Below are 13,480 nucleotides of genomic sequence, written 5' to 3'. Positions count from 1 at the left end.
CTGGCATAGCAAGGGTTAATATTGGACTGGGAAACAGTACCGCCCACAGTGTGATGCAAAGAGTCATATGTCCTAAGACTAGAGTCAGTTGTGGACTGACAGAGACTAGTGTAGAAACAAGCATGGAATTAGCTCATAGCTTGTATATGCGTACATAGTTTTGTATTAGCAATAAACAGTTAATGATCAACCATACAAGATTCAGAATTGCTTTAGACCTACTGAACATACAACAGTCTTCTAAACCGAGACTTATACAACCACTCTGACACTCCATTTTTATTGCAGTGCACATGGACACCCAGTATCTTTTTAACATTGTCTTTAAAAGTTTGAGTTATTGGGCCAGCTGGTCTATTGGCACCAGCCAAATGGATTGCAATAGCCTTTTCCAGTCCGGTTGATTCTATGTTCCAAAGCTGTACAACTAGTAGAGTTTTGGCAAATTCACTGTTCTCCCATCTGGATGAAAAATAAGATGCAAGTTTTTCTTTATTTCTATTTGGCTGTGAAGCTCTTTAGAATTCTGAGCTCATGAAAGAAGTTACATAAATGTAAATTATTTCTTTACAATGCATCATTGCTGTGCTAGTTAAGAAGTACTATGCTATCAATCAATGCATTATGTAATTAGATGTTATGTATTATGGCACTAAACCATGATTCTTGTTTGGAGAGCCATTGCAGACAAGATGGGCCAAATGGCCATCTTCTGCACCCTAACAATTCTGTGATTATTCCATCACTTATGTACTTCCTTCCAAAGAACGAAACAATGCCAGTGAAAATATAGAGCCAGATCCAGTGTGGAATACAATTAAGCATTGCTGACGAATACATGTTGACCACTTTGATTTGATTATTGCTACTTCCTCCTATCTCGCTGATAGTCACTTCATGTCCTATTAATTCTGCATTTGAAATTAAAGTCCACAGTACCGTTCAGAGATATTCTGCAAAAAAATCTAGCCAATTTATTTTTATTCTTTTGATGGAATTTGGATATTGTTGTATTGGTTGTATGACATACATTGGAAATGTACCCCCCTCCACCCTAGAAACCATCAAGAGCTCTGTGTCTCCAATTCTGACAGCTTACACATCTGACATTACCTTTGCATGGCCAGCAATAATGGGGCATTCTGCTGTTGTCACCTTCTTCCTCATCAGTTCTCTGTCTGAAGGCAGGTCCAACCCACAGCACCGTGACCTTGACCATGGGTAGGGTAAGGAAGCAAATCCCGAATCCACCCCAGCCAGAATGGGGATTGAACCCTGTGCTGTTGGCCTGCATCTGATCCACACCAAATTCCAGCCAACTTGCCCACCAAGGATTCCGAGTAGCTGTTGCAACGTACACTTTCACATACATATTGTGGTCCAGAGTTATGAATAGTGATGGTAGAGGCTTCAATTTCTGTTCCATCACAAAGCTGATCAGGGAACTCTCCTAGTTTTGCTGTCTACTGTAAGCATATGTTCGAAGTATTTACAAGTTGGTGGAAGTATTTACAAGTTGGTACTCAACCTGTTTGGCCCATTATGTACACACCTTCCTTGGCTATCAAGTTCTGGAGTTGGACTTGTACTTGGGACTTATGGCTCAGAGGCAGCACTACACACTGTGCCATAAGATCTCCGTTCAACTGTCTATGCCCTGAGCTTTAGAATTTGCTCTCCAAATCTCTCCATCTCTTCCCCTGTCACAGTTTATTGTCAGATGAGGGCTGAGCTCAAATCTGATTATTTTGCTTTTCTGGTGTCTGATCACACAGCAGTTATTCTATTGCCAGGAGAACATCCAGGTGGATTTGCCTGCTTTCTACCACATTTTATCATGCAAAACAATTAAACAGTTTGAAGACCCTGCAAATATAGAAAAATGCTTTCTCTGAGCCCTTGTGTTTTAATTGGGTGTGTAAGACAACTGTTTAGTATGGCAGCGTGTGGGGGAATGTAAGTATCTTTATTTTTTGAAGAGACATTTCTGGCTTTAAGTTTATCCCAACATCAAGTTGAGGATTATCAATGGAGGCTGTTGATTGTAGTGTAAAAGATCAGGAGCTGTTCTAAAAGCAGGATGGTCATAATATTACTAGAAGTGTGATTGTTAAATCATTAACATGTCTCATTGCCAAGATTTCTTGGTGTTACCAGAACAACAAACATGTGCAGTTTCAATAACCAGGAGTATGATTTTGCACTATTGACCTGAACTATGGAGTAAAAACAAAAATGCTTTCTTTTATATGGCTAATTTGGCAAAGCATCAGAACATCACTTTATATAACTAATTGGCAATGAGATTCAATCTAGTTAGTATATTTATGACTATGAAGAATCCAGTTCTTTCTGTCCATATGCACTCTGCTTTAACAATCACTTTCTTTTGAATTTATTTTAAAGGAAGAATTTGCAGAAAATAAGGCAGCCTGTGAATTTATTCTGGAACATTGACAGGACTCTCCTAATCTAAATTACAGGACTGTAACTGTGTAAGTATAAGATAACCAACACTATCTGACAATAGTAATCATGTACAGTCAATTCCTGTCACTCATGACCCACTCCATCATGAATTCATTTACCCAGAACTTCACTCATCTGCAGTTTAGACACTTGTGTTCAACTGTTAAACTCTCTCATTCTTCCTACTGTCTTTGTGCATGTGCAAGTTCACAGTTTGTGATTTCACCCATTTGAGGTTTCATTGGAACGGACCCCCATCAATGATAGGAGTTGACTGGACTTCATAATGTAAAGAAATAACCTTTTTCAATTTTTATTATGAAATAAAATATTTTTTAATTTGAGTCACAAACTTTTGAAACAAATATTCCACATTATAAGTGCATTTAATATCTTGGTCAAAACATAAAAATGCCAGTATCACAAAGTGTGACACAAATGTATCAGTAAAACTCTGCTGCATATTTTCCTTTTGAAATAACCAAGAAATAAGGAAAAATGTATTTTTCTAGTTCTAATAATGGGACTGATGTTGAATCTATTGTTTTTATCCTCTAGCAGTGGTACAGTATGACATATGAATCCAGTCTGGTGACTTGTCGTTTTAATTGGATGCAAAAGGTTATGACTCATCCTATAAATTATCCTCTTGGTCTCCATGCCATATGCATTTAAAATAATTATCAGCTCTCGGCCAATACCTATTTACATTTTATTTTCTGAATTGAAGTGGTAGGAATTTGTGATATCCATTCTAAATATTACAGTATTCTTGGCATTAATAGCTTGAGACTTTATTAGGCAATGCCAATAGTATCATGTATCTAGGCCCCAAGTAGCACTTTTACAGTGCACTGTATCAATATTGGGTCATAGTTATCTAAAACTAAGCTTCAAGTTGAAATTTATGTCTGTTTAGTGATACTGCTTTGCTGTTGGGTTGCACATCTGAAGTAATTTTTTTCTTTCATTTTTCCATGAAACGTTCTGGATGGAAATTGGCAATGTATGGGTGGTTCATTATGCTGTCTGTCATTTTGGTAAGTATGGAGACTATTGTTTGAATGCAAGATTACAAAAACAGTTGCAATAATGTTGTAGAAATATTTTTGTTGTATTCCTGGCTTTTATCGGTACAATAATGAAGATTTGGTTGTTGGGCATGAATTATTAAATTATGATTGAATTGACCTATTGAATGTTGGGCCTGAACATTTTGTTCCATTGGATGAAAATTACTGAAATGCAATGTTTGACCTGGAACTTAAAATGTCAAAACATACTGTACACTCATATTACAAATGATTATTACTGTTGAAGCAAACACTAGGTTGTGCAGTTACTGTATTTGTAATACTGTTATGTATTATGCATTTTTTTTAACCAAAGTGGATCATGGCAAAAAACATACAGTATAATATGTCATTTAAGTTTTGCGTCCTGGTTCTCAACCCTCTGGTTTTTGGTGGTCCCAAACTCAATGTTATGAATCAAATTCAACATCAAACCAAAAACCTCTTGGTTCCTTGCGTATAATCAAGCAACTTTATTTGAAGTGATATGGAGTGTACTACACTGATAATGTGACTGCATGTTTTACTCCTTGATATGTGTACATTGTCCCACAATAGTTTTAATTTCTTGTTATGTGTTCCTTTACTATTTTATTGTGTCTTATTTTGGACTAGGTTTATAGTCAAGTAGACCACAAATTTGTAAATAACCTAAATTTGTAGCCAAAAATTTAGAATAAAAAATGTATCTTAACATATCTTTGCCAGTCCTATGAATAAAAAGCATAGAGGGAAAAAGTGCAACAGTCCATTGAAATGTGTTGTTTCCTTGCTACACTGGTGGCCAGTATAATTATTTACAATGTTATATGAATTCTTTCTGCTCATGTTTGGTGTTTAAGCAAACCATAAATAAGTAATTATAAGCTGTCATTTATTTTGGCCCCTCAAAATTACTTTACAATTTAGATCTGTAATTTTGAACATTAAGATGTTCTGAATGTTTGCATTCAAATTGGATGCTTTTTTTTTTACAACCTTTTAAAGAACAACGTGCATCTTTTCACTTTGTTGGCTTGGTTGAATTTACAGTACTGTACTTTTTTCAGTCTAAGCTATACCATGGCCATATATATTTGCAAGGAAGGTATATACATTATATAAAATGTACTTGGTATATCTGAAGTTTATTAGGGCTCTACATCTTTCAATTATTAATGCAGTTTACAAATTACACATTCATTATTAATTCAGTGGCTAGTTTTGACTATAATGCTGCTTTTCGTTTGCTTGTTCAGGTGGACCCTGTTTTATGGGCATAGACTGTCGACTGATATAGGAGGGTTTTTTTTTAAAATGCAGTATTACTGGAATTTAAAATGTCAAAACACACCGTGCACTCATTATAATCATCACTGGTGAAGCAAACACTAGATTGTGCTGATACTGTATCTTTAATACGGTTATGTATTATGAATTTTTTACCAAGGTGCATCATGACAAAGAAGATACAGTATGATAGAAACATTTTTATAAAAATTCTGTTATTAGAATCAGTTAGATTCATCATTTTCCATGTAATTATATTTTGTGGGATGATTGTTGTCTGTGATACAACCACATTCCCATTTGGGTACTTTCAAACTTGTGTATTTTAAAATTTCTTATCATAATATTGTAGTGAATTGTTAGAAGATAGCATCCCAGTTTGAGGAATATTGATGGTTCCCTTTTTGAAAAATTTACTTCAGGGACATATTTTTTTCCAGGTAAACAGATATAATGTGTAACGGAGCATTCATCCACCCCCAGTTTCGATTAAACATATTCCCCAGTTGTTCAACTTAAGAGAATACAATTGCTGGAGGGCCTTTGGCGGTATTTACAGAATAGCATTAGATTATAGCTGATTTTAATGAAATAAAACAGAAAATGCTGGCAAAACTAAGCAGGTCTGGCAGTATCTGTGGAGTGAGAAACATATTCAATGTTTTGCGTTCATATGACTTCTTCAACGTTAAAGAGAGGGAGAAATGTGATGGATTTTATACTGATAGAGAGGGAATGGATCAGGTGGAGCAAAATAGAAGATCAGTGAAAGTGTAAAACCAAAAGAGAAAATGCTGGATAATCTCAGCAGGTCTGGCGGCATCTGTAAGGAGAGAAAAGAGATGACGTTTCGAGTCCAGGTGACCCTTGTCATGCAAAGGGTCACCTGGACTCGAAACGTCAACTCTTTTCTCTCCTTACAGATGCTGCCAGACCTGCTGAGATTATCCAGCATTTTCTCTTTTGGTTTCAGATTCCAGCATCCTTAGTAATTTGCTTTATCCAGTGGAAGTGTGAGCTAGGCGAGATTGTACAAAGATGTTTAGAACACAAGACAGAGGAAGTGTCAATGGCAGTGTGAAGGACCATAGAAGGCATTGATATTGACACACAGGCAAGATAGCAGAATGTGTTAATAGGAGAACAAAGGTCAGTGCACCACTGCCATTAACATAAAAGCAAAATACTGCGCGTGCTGGAATCTGAAACAAAAACCAAAAATGCTGGAAAATCTCAGCAGGCCTGACAGCATCTGTGGAGAGAGAACAGAGCCAATGTTTTGAGTCTAGATGACTCTTCATCAGAGCACTCTACCTGGCCAGGTGTCGGACTGTTGGCTCTAATCTCTGTCCACAGATACTGTCAGACCTGCTGAGATTTTCCAGCATTTACTGCTGTCAACACTTCCTTTCCCTTGTGCCCTAAATGTCTTTGTGCAACCTCTCCTAGGTCACACTTCCACTGGATATTTCTATTTTGTTCCATTTGCTCCCTAAAAGTATAAAATCTACCACAGTTTTCCCTCTCCTTGGCTCTGCGTAAGAATCACACGGACTTGAAACACTGGGTAGTATTTTAAGGATGGTGAGTGATCAGTGCTCGCCAGCCCAAGAGTCAACACCGAATGTGCAACTGCCAACGCTTGAACTCCCACCGTCATTGAACGCTCACTTGAGTGTTGATTGGCAGTGGGTGGGACTTTCAACCACCTTTGGAAGGAAGATCCCTGTGGGAGATGTTGGCCAATCAGATTAGCCAAAAACCTGGCCAGGCACAGTGCTGCAGTGGCCAGAAACAGTACGGCAATACTCTACATGGAACTAAATCCCGGGACCATATATAAGGTGAGTCCCTGGGGGGTTGAGAGAATTTGCAGTCACTGCATCGTGGGGTAGGTTGGGGTGAGGGGAGTGAGATTTCTGGAATTGCAATGTTCTGCGGTGGAGGGTGCCCCAATTCTGAGGGAGCCTTCAGATTGAGGTACCATCCTCTCCTTCCTGCCTGAGATGGAGAAATTTATTTTGGTCAGTTGCCTACCCAGCCCACTCCTACCAGCCTAAAAGTTGAGGCTGAGCAGGAAAAGGCCTGTAAGTGGTCACTTAAAGGCCTTGGTGGGTGAAGGGGTGGGTTTCCTGCCTGAGGGACAACACAGTTGCACAGTGGTTAGCAGTGCTGCCTCACAGCACCAGAGACCCAAGTTCAATTCCTGCCTTGGATGACTGTCTGTACAGTCTACACATTCTCCTTGTGTCTGTATGGGTTTCCTCCAGGTGCTCCAGTTTCCTCTCACCATCCAAGATATGCAAGTTGGGTGGATTGGTGGCTGGGGAATGGGCCATGGGTGGGGGAGGAGGGGATGGAGAGAGCATAAAATTGTGCCCATTAACTCTGTTTCTCTCTCCACAGATGCTGCAAGACCTGCTGTGTTTTTCCAGTATTTTCTGTTTTTATTTCAGGTTTCTAGTATATGTAGTATTTTGTTTTTATTCTGGCTTTAATGTGTTTCCTGAATTTAATTCGTACTATTGAAGTATGATTTGACCACTGTTAGCTATGGAAATATAGATGTATATTGTGAATTCAGGGAGACTAGAATTAGGATATTAACTTAGTTAATTAACCTTTGGATACCGTAACCAGTGGAATCCTGTATGTTACCTAATGACCAATAAATATAGCCTCAAAGGTGTTGAGGAAGTTGTTGTTTGGCTTTTCAATTAAGGTTTTTTTTATAAAAGTAAATTACTGCAGATGCTGGAATCACCGAATATACATGTACAAGATATACAAACCTAATAGGATTACTTGACAGTAGGAGGAAACCCTGGCTTATGTTTATTTCAGCAATCTCAGCACAGATCGAAGATCCAACCTGGAACCTTTCTGGTCTGTATTTAAAAATACAACACTATCCACAGCACATTCATTGCACGCTGTGCAATAAGGATCTCACCTTCAACCCATCCCATTTCAAAGTGCTCCTTGGGTCCCAAAGAGGTGTGGTCCAACTTCTGGCTGTGCATCAGGGAAAGTTGAAGATCCATCAAGTTTGCAAATCTGTCGAATTTCTATGAAGTGACTACTTTTGCCCAACTATTTCAGAAATATGTTCCCCAGTACATCCGAAAAGTATATATTGTGAAGCTCAACACAAACTGAAGGAACAGCATCTCATCTTCTGGTTAGGCACATTACAACCTAACACCATAATGGTCTCAACATCGAATTCAACAGCTTCAGATGATTAGCTCTACCCCTTTATTTTCATTTTATTTAATTTTTAACTGTTCTCTACCTTTTATTTCTTTATTGACTTTCTTTATTTTTCTTCCCCCCACTCTTTCCCCCTATTTTTCCCCTTTTCCTTACTTTTTCTCCCCCTTTCCTTACTTTTTCTCCCCCTTTGGTTCCCCTTTCCCCCCTTTTCTCAATTTTACCTCTCTCCCACCCATCTCCCCCCTCCCACCAAATTATCATCTGTCACAGTTTACCCTGTGATTTCAGCTTCTCTGCCGTTTGGCCATTCACACCTTCCATTCTCTCTATGGACTGCCACTAGCAGCCTTTCCCCTTGGTTTTGTGGCTATGACTCATTTTTCATTCCCTCACCCTACTGTATAAATATCTCCCACTTTCTATGCCTTTTAGCTTTGACAAAGGGTCATCTGAACTCGAAACATCAGCTCTTTTCTCTCCTTACAGATACTGCCAGACCTGCTGAGATTTTCCAGCATTTTCTCTTAAGGTTTTTTTTATTATCTTTTGAATTGAATGCTTTGCTCTTTTCAAAGCGTTTGAAGCTTTATCTTAGACTGCTACTTAATAATCTTCGTTATCACTAACTTTTGACTTGTGTGGTTAATTACTTCTGACAAATGTTTCCTTTTTCTTCCCAGAGATACTGTATCAATTCATGTTTCAGTTCCATGTGATCACTGCATTATGTTACTGTTGTGTATTAGATGTTGCTATGTAATATTTCCAATACTTTATGACTCCTGATCTTTAACTTTGTACTTTTAAAGGTAGTGAAAACACAACCCAAATAACATTTCAGGTGCTGGTGCTCAACAAGTATACATTTACCCTTGTAAAATACATATATTTTCCTGATGTACTGGGGAATATGGCCGCGATTCTCCCAAAAGCGCTGAATTGGTGGGAAAACTGTTCCAGATCCCAACTGTTTTCTCAGTTCAGCTTCTTACCCGAATCTCCGCACTCTGTGCTCTGCAGAGGACCCAGTCGCGAATATCATTAAAACCCCAGGGGGGCAGGGCCTATTCGTGCCAGAGTCTGACAGTTCTGGAACTCCGCGCATGTGCAGTGGTCCGGAACTGTCAAACTCCCTGATCGCTGGTCAGCCCAGGACCACTGCAGTGCTGCCCCTCCAGCCTCCCCCACCCCCACCCCCCCCCCCCCCCCCCCCCCCCCCCCGCCGCACCCCACAGCCCGATCGTGGCCCCCACAACAATTCCCGGGCCAGCCCTGACATCCCCTGTCCTGAAGCACTGCGATGCACAACCCCCCCCCCCACCAGCAGTGGCGACCCAGCCCGCCCCAATCGCTGCCCTCCCTCCATCCCAGACCAATCCTGTCTGCAGAGTGACAGTGGGAGCCCCCACTCCCACCCCCACCAATCGCCCCTAGGTCCTGCTCACAATAGGTCCCACCCCCTGACCTGTGCCCGGTGCCCGGTGGGCAGTGCCAACACTTTGCCTGTTGGGCAGTGCCAGGGGGCACAGGCTGGCACTGCCAGTGTGCCCATGCCCAGGGGCACCACCCTCCCGCCACCCCCCAATTGCCTCCCCTTCATTCCGGCGGGGTCTCTCGCTAGTTCCCCGAATGTGGGGAGCTAGTGTAAACCCCGCCAAAATGACGTACTCCTGGCGGGGTGGCAGATTCAATCAGGACCCGAAAGTTCCTGATAATTAGATTTAAAATACATTTTTAAAAGATTCAAATTACTTACCTGCCTTCCCGCGGTTTCCAGCGTGGTCTGACCAGCGGCTGTTCGCCGGTTCTGGGAGTTGCGCATGCGTTCCCAGCGCATGTGCAAATCCCGGTACAAGGCCAGCTACGGGCATCTCCCACTGCGACCTGCCAGAAAAGTTGCAGGTCACGATGGGAGAATCGTGGCCCATATTTCTGAAGTAATTGGGCATAGAAATTCGACAGATTTACAAACTTGATGGATCTTCAGCTTTCCCTGATGCACAGCCAGAAGTTGGGTGACACCTCTTTGGGACGCAAGAAACATTTTGAAATGGGATGGGTTGAAGGTGAGATCCTTATTACACAGCGTGCAATGAATGTGCTGTGGATAGTATTGTATTTTTAAATATAGACCAGAAAGGTTCCAGGTTGGATCTTCGATCTGTGCTGAGATGACTAACTACTGCCTACTGTAGACAGCCACTGTTAAATTTTATTCTTGGTTATAGGTAACATGTCTAATGCTACAATGATTATGTTTTAAGTAGCAGACTAAGATACAGCTTCAGACGCTTTGAAAAGAGCAAAGCATTCAATTCAAAAGATAATTTAAAAAACCTTAAGAGAAAATGCTGGAAAATCACAGCAGGTCTGGCAGCATCTGTAAGGAGAGAAAAGAGCTGACGTTTCGAGTCCAGATTACTTGGAGAGGATTCTTAGAGATAGGATGTATGCGCATTTCGAAAGGAATAAACTCATTAACGATAGTCAGCATGGTTTTGTGAGAGGGAGGTCATGCCTCACTTACCTGGTGGAGTTTTTTGAAGAAGTGACTGGAATGGTTGACGAGGGAAGGGCCGTGGATGTCGTCTATATGGACTTTAGTAAAGCGTTTGACATAGTCCCTCATGGTAGGTTAGTGCAAAAGGTTGGATCTCATGGGATAAAGGGGGAGGTGGCTAGATGGGTGGAGAACTGGCTTGGTCACAGAAGACAGAGGGTGGTAGTGGAAGGGTCTTTTTCCAGCTGGATGCCTGTGACTAGTGGTGTTCCGCAGGGCTCTGTATTGGGACCTCTGCTGTTTGTGACTTATATAAACGATCTGGAAGAAGGTGTAACTGGGGTGATCAGTAAGTTTGCGGACGACACGAAAATGGCTGGACTTGCAGATAGTGAGGAACATTGTCAGAGGCTACAGAAAGATATAGATAGGCTGGAAATTTGGGCAAAGAAATGGCAGATGGAGTTCAGTCCAGATAAATGCGAAGTGATGCATTTTGGTAGAACTAATGTAGGGGGGAACTATACGATAAATGGCAGAACCATAAAGGGTGTAGATACGCAGAGGGACCTGGGTGTGCAAGTCCACAGATCCTTGAAGGTGACATCACAGGTGGAGAAGGTAGTGAATAAGGCATATGGCATGTTTGCCTTTATAGGACGGGGCATAGAGTATAAAAGTTGGGGTCTGATGTTGCAGTTGTATAGAACGTTGGTTCGGCCGCATTTGGAATACTGCGTCCAGTTCTGGTCGCCACAGTACCGGAAGGACGTGGAGGCTTTAGAGAGAGTGCAGAGGAGGTTTACCAGGATGTTGCCTGGTATGGAGGGGCTTAGTTATGAGGAGAAATTGGGTAAACCGGGGTTGTTCTCACTGGAAAGACGGAGGATGAGGGGGGGACCTAATAGAGGTGTATAAAATTATGAAAGGCATAGATAGGGTGAACGGTGGGAAGCTTTTTCCCAGGTCAGTGGTTACATTCACGAGGGGTCATGGGTTCAAGGTGAAGGGGGGGGGGAGGTTTAACACGGATATCAGAAGGACGTATTTTACACAGAGGGTGGTGGGGGCCTGGAATGCGCTGCCGGGCAAGGTGGTGGAGGCGGACACACTGGGAACGTTTAAGACTTATCTAGATAGCCACATGAACGGAGTGGGAATGGAGGGATACAAAAGAATGGTCTAGTTTGGACCAGGGAGCGGCGCGGGCTTGGAGGGCCGAAGGGCCTGTTCCTGTGCTGTGTTGTTCTTTGTTCTTTGACCCTTTGTCAAAGCTAAAAGGCATAGAATGTGGGAGATATTTATACAGTAGGGTGAGGGAATGAAAGATGAGTCATAGTCACAAAACCAAGGGGAAAGGCTGCTAGTGGCAGTCCATAGAGAGAATGGAAGGTGTGAATGGCCAAACGGCAGAGAAGCTGAAATCACAGGGTAAACTGTGACAGATGATAATTTGGGGGGAGGGGGGACATGGGTGGAAGAGAGGTAAAATTGAGAACAGGGGGGTAAGGGGAAACAAAGGGGGAGAAAAGGTAAGGAAAAGAGGAAAAATAGGGGGAAAGAGTGGGGGGAAGATAGTGGTCCCTGAACTGTATTTTTAAAAAATATTTCGCAGGATGTGCGTGTTGTTAACTAGGCCAGCAATTATTGACATTGAGAAGGTAGGGAATTTCAGGATTTTGGCTGAGGATGAAGTCAGGAATATCTTTGACTTTCACATGAAATGGTAGGTGATGATGCTCCCAGAACATTGCTGTTCTTGTTCTTCTTAGAAGTTCAGTGCTGTTCAAATAAGGTTGAGGAGCTGCTGTAGCACCCCTTGTATATAAGTTGGTGCTGGTACCACTGTGGAGGACTAAGCATCCTAAGTATATTGAATTCCAAGGGTGGGTTGTCAATCAAGAAGACTACTGTGTCACAGAATGTGCTCGGCATTTTAAATGTTGTCGTAGCTGTACTCATCAGGGCAAAATTCCACCAAACTCCTGGATTGAATCTTGTAGATAGTTGAGAGACATGGTGGAGAATTGAGGCGTTAAGAGATGAGCCAGTTGTTTCAAAGAATCCAGTGTCTGCCTTGCTCTTGCGTCCATGGCATTGATAATGATGACATTAATAAATTTGCAAAATGGTAAATGAACGCAGATCAATGTTGGGTAATACAATTTTGGTAGGACGAATAAAGAGGTTACTTATTACTTGAAAAGTACAAGTCTAGGTGAGGTAGAGGAACAAAGAGATCTTGGAGTACCAATACATCAATTATTAAAGATTGCATCACAGGTTAGGTAGGCCATTTCACAATTAAATAAACTAAGCACCAGACTTTATTTCTAGAGTGATAGTATTGAAAAATGGGGCAGTTATACTCAACCTGTATTGAAATTTGGTTAGATCATACAGCTAGCATGGTTACCATATTATAAAAAAGGATCTAAAGGCACTGTTGAGAGTGCAGATGAAATTTGCAAGGATTATACCAGAAATATGTGGGTATACATATTAGGAAAGGCTTGACAGGCTGGGTCTCTTTTCTCTTGAAAAAAGACAACTGAGGGATGACCTAATGAGTTTTTAAAATTATGAAAGGTTTTGATAGCGTGATTACAGAACAAATGTTTCCTCTTATGGGGAAGTGCATAATTAAAGGTTATCAATATAAGATAGTTACTAAATAATCCAGTAAGAAAGTCAGAAAAAACTTCTTTGATGAAAATGTGAATTCTCTACCACAGTGGTTGGACCAAATAATATAGATGCATTTAAGGGAGAATACACTAGTTACAATGGTGGATTTTGATGAGAAAGATGGGAGGAGGCTTGAGTGGATCATAAGCATCAGCATAGACTGGTTGACTGAATGGCCTATTTCTGTGTCGTATAACCAATGTAATCCTATGTTATGGCTGATCCAGCAAAGTTTCTCGTCAACAGTGACCCCTTGATAGTGTTA

The 13,480-nt window shown here is 41.1% G+C and overlaps 1 protein-coding gene across 10 annotated transcripts in view; it reads left to right on the top strand.

Annotated features, from left to right (window-relative positions):
* Positions 1-13,480, top strand: part of LOC144509397 (protein 4.1-like) — a 233,803-nt gene that overhangs the window by 3,622 nt on the left and 216,701 nt on the right. For 9 of the 10 annotated variants that reach the window (XM_078238218.1, XM_078238217.1, XM_078238219.1 and 6 more), the window contains exon 2: positions 2,407-2,495. The gene's annotated coding sequence lies outside the window, so the exon portion shown is untranslated. Of the gene's footprint in view, positions 1-2,406; positions 2,496-3,110; positions 3,510-13,480 lie in introns of those variants that run through there. The other variant, XM_078238195.1, reaches the window with a different exon arrangement.

Source organism: Mustelus asterias, chromosome 21, assembly GCF_964213995.1.
Source record: "Mustelus asterias chromosome 21, sMusAst1.hap1.1, whole genome shotgun sequence".
NCBI classification, from domain to species: Eukaryota; Metazoa; Chordata; class Chondrichthyes; order Carcharhiniformes; family Triakidae; genus Mustelus; species Mustelus asterias.
The sequence above is the reverse complement of the archived record's forward strand: the minus strand, read 5'-3'. Positions and strand labels throughout refer to the sequence as shown.